The 3,727-nt window shown below is 38.5% G+C and overlaps 1 pseudogene; it reads right to left on the bottom strand.

The window, feature by feature from the left end:
* Positions 1-3,213: 3,213 nt before the first annotated feature.
* On the bottom strand, positions 3,214-3,464 carry LOC108177927 (small ribosomal subunit protein eS27-like; annotated as a pseudogene).
* Positions 3,465-3,727: the final 263 nt, after the last annotated feature.

Raw genomic sequence — 3,727 nt, 5'->3', positions numbered from 1 at the left:
CTACTTGAGAGATCAGCATATTTTGCACTGGTTATGCTATTGATATAAATAAGGCATTCCCTTTGGAATCATTGCTGTGCTAACAAATAATATCTAATGGGGAAAAGCAGTAGCTAAGAACTTCTATTAGAATGAAACTTCTAAGAAATTTTAAGACTTTTAAGTGGAAAACACTTGAAATTAGAAATTGGAGATAAATAAGAATTTTTGGTAAAAATTTTAAAACTTAATTAGTGCAATTTAAACAGATTAAAGAATACAGAATCCATCTGACAGCCATAAGTGAAAATGATATTTCATTGGACATACAGCCAGTTGCCCCAGGACCTCTCAATATGGAAGAATGAAGAAGGAATTGATGAATCTGAAAACAAGAATAAAATTTGTAGAGTTTGGAGCAGGTATTGAGCAGCAGTTCAGACACTGGTTAATATGTGTACACTGGGCTGGCACTATGGCATAGAGGGTAAAGCCGCCGCCTGTAGTACTGGCATCCCAAATGGGCATCAAGTCCAGTCCCGGCTGCTCCACTTCCCATCCAGCTCTCTGCCATGGCCTGGGAAAGCAGTAGAAGATGGCCCAAGTCCTTAGGTCCCTGCACCCACGTGGGAGGCCTGGAAGAAGCTCCTGGCTCCTGGCTTCGGATTCGTGCAGCTCTGGCAGTTGCGGCCAACGGGGAGTGAACCAGCAGATGGAAGACCTCTCTCTCTCTTTCTCTCTCTCTCTTTATCTCTCCCTCCCCCCCTTCTTTCTGTGTAACTCTGATTTTCAAATAAATAAATAGATCTTTAATGTATGCTCCTGGCATACATTCCATATTGGAGTGCCTACATGCATAAGAGCATAATTGACCCCAAACTCTGGTTTCCCGCTAATGCAGATGCTGGGAAAAAGTGGTGACACTGGAAACCCCGATTGACTTCTCAGTTCTCAAGTTCAATCCTGATCATTGGCAATTGTGAACATTTGGGTAGTAAACTACTGGATGGAAGCATGGGAGCATTTTATCTCTCTCTCTCTCTCTGACTCCTTAACTCTCAAAAAATATATTTAAAAAATTTTAAATGCAATAAAATGAAGTTTTAGATATAGAATTTAGAAGAGGACAAAATATGTTCACTTATATTTTATGTATGGATTAAAAATTAACTAAACAATGAACCTATTAACCACAACCATGTTTTCTCGGCTTATTTAACAGATGAGGAAACAATAAAATATAAGAGAAAACAACAGCTGTGATTTTATTAAAATACTAGAAAACATTTTGAAACTTCAATCAAAGAGCATCTATATGATGTCATATATGAATGTGAGGGGAAAGAGTGTGTGGGAAACATCAACCATTCTTCCTCTGCTCTCACACCATGAGCAACACAAAATAATTCTGTGATCTCAAAAGTTGTAGGGATTTCACCCAACCAGGAAGCAAGCAATCAGTTCCGTATCCATGGACACCTGCTAGGGGTGCTCTAATCCAATTCAGTGTCAGATCCCATAAGCTAAGGGGTCAGTCATGAGGACAGCCCACTTCAGATCCCATTGTATGCCTCTTCCCCATTACTTCTGACCAACTACCCACAGATTGGTGTTCCCACTAGCTAGCTCCCACCTCAAGTTTGATTAATGACTTGGTGTGGTTCACTGAACTCAGGAAATCAACAAATTTACATTTATTGGTTATTACAAAGGGTATTTTAAAGGTTACAGGTAAGCACATAGATAAAGAGAAATACACGGTAAGATTTGTCCCATTCGGGATTGCAGGAACTGCCATTCCTTGAAGTTGGAATGCACCGTCCTCCTGGCATATGGACGAGTCCTCATTTATCTTCCTTCAAGCTTCCACAAGTCCAGAAGTTCTCTGAACTCTACCGTATTGGGTTTTTTATGGAGACATAATTGCATTGGCATGGAGAATCACGTCAAAGTGTGACTGGACTAACAGTGTATGATCTAGTGCTAATAGACTGAGTGAGGAATCCAGTAAGTCTTGTCTGTTCAGATTCCCTGGCACTCCTAACTTGCAGGTGTGAGGCAGGACCCCTCTGAAATGAGGAAGACCTTATGATCTACTATGTGGGTTTCAATGGCATGCCTGAGGAAAGGAACTGTGGGTAAAAACCAGTAATATAAATTACAAATAGCAAATGAAGAAAGAAAGAAAAATTTTCCTTAGAATTCCAACTAATACATGTAGAGATGATGATAAGAAATTATAATTTAGCAACTATCATAGCAGTACTTGATCTAGGCAAGAATCATTAATGAATGTTAAACCTAGTGAATGAACATATTTTAAAGAATGAATTGTATCAGCAAGAGTTCTCTAGAGAAACAGAACCAATGTGATATAGATATAGATATAGATAGATATGGATATGGATATAGATATAGATATCCTATTATATCTATTATCTATATTCATATAACATATATAAAATCCTATATATATCCTATAATATATCATATATGTGTATTGTGTCTGTCCATGAACACACACACACACACACATTGTATATTTTAAGGAACTGGTTCATGTTATTCTGGAGGCTGGTAAGTGAAATCTGTAGGATAGGGCAGCGGACTGGGAAGCCAGGCAGGATTTCTGTGTCACAGTCTTGAGACTGGATTCTTCCTCTCTGGGAAACCTCAGGTTTTGCTCTTAAGGCCTTCAGCTAATTGAAGGAGGCGCAACCACAAGATTTGAATACAAACTTCATCACTTAGTGTCAACTGAATATAATTGTTAGTAACACTCACAACATGTCTTCACAGGAACATTTAGATTAGTGCTTGACCAAACAATGGGGCACCATAGTTTATCTAGTTCAACACTTAAAATTAACCATGAGAGATTTATATAATCTCAAAATCACTCATCACAAACATATTAATTATAAAATGAGAGTGGTACCTTTATATACACCAACCTATCATTTTATCAAAGTGAACATCATTGATAACAGGAAAAATTGTGGTGAGATGCTGAAGTTCTATCAAATACCTAACATTATCTAATTATAGACAGGCTTAAGTTGTAGTACATTCTATAAAATAATCTGCCTTCACTCATAAAATATTCAGGTCATGGAACATATAACACTGACGAACTCTTCAAAACTGAGAGACAAAAGAGAAGAAAGAGGGTTCTTTAATATTTGAAATGTGTGTATTGAGATGGTTTCCCACTTATCTTCAGTCAGAGTGCTGTTAGTGCTGCTTCCTTCTGAAGGAAAATCCTTCTGTTAGCCTTGCTTTTCCTCCTTTGGGCTAGCAAAGGACAGCACAGCACTGACAAACAAAAGTTCTACCATTTGTGCATGGCTAGAGACTGGGGTGATTATATAGCATCCTGGCCACTTCATACCCATGAAGTAGGAAGTGGGGCTCAGCACTGGGTGCTTCTTGTGTTTCCTCCTCTCTTCTGAAGAGGGATGGAGGAGATCATTTGCAAGAGACATGTTTATGTGGGGAGGATGTCACTGTTGGAAAGACAATGCCATCCAGCCGGAAAAAAGAATGAAGTCCCATCAATTGCAACCAAAGTGAAGGAACTAGACGACATCATGTTGAGTGAAATAAGCTGAACTGAGATTGACAAGTATTGCATGTTCTCCTACATCTGTGGGAGCTAAAATTAAAAAAAAAAACCTTCAATCCAACACAGAATGATGATTACTAGAGGATGGATGGCGTGGGGGGAATATTTTCTCAATTAAAAAAT

This window comes from Oryctolagus cuniculus, chromosome 4 (assembly GCF_964237555.1).
Source record: "Oryctolagus cuniculus chromosome 4, mOryCun1.1, whole genome shotgun sequence".
NCBI lineage: Eukaryota > Metazoa > Chordata > Mammalia > Lagomorpha > Leporidae > Oryctolagus > Oryctolagus cuniculus.
Note: the sequence above shows the minus strand (reverse complement) of the source record. Positions and strands in the feature narration are given on the sequence as shown.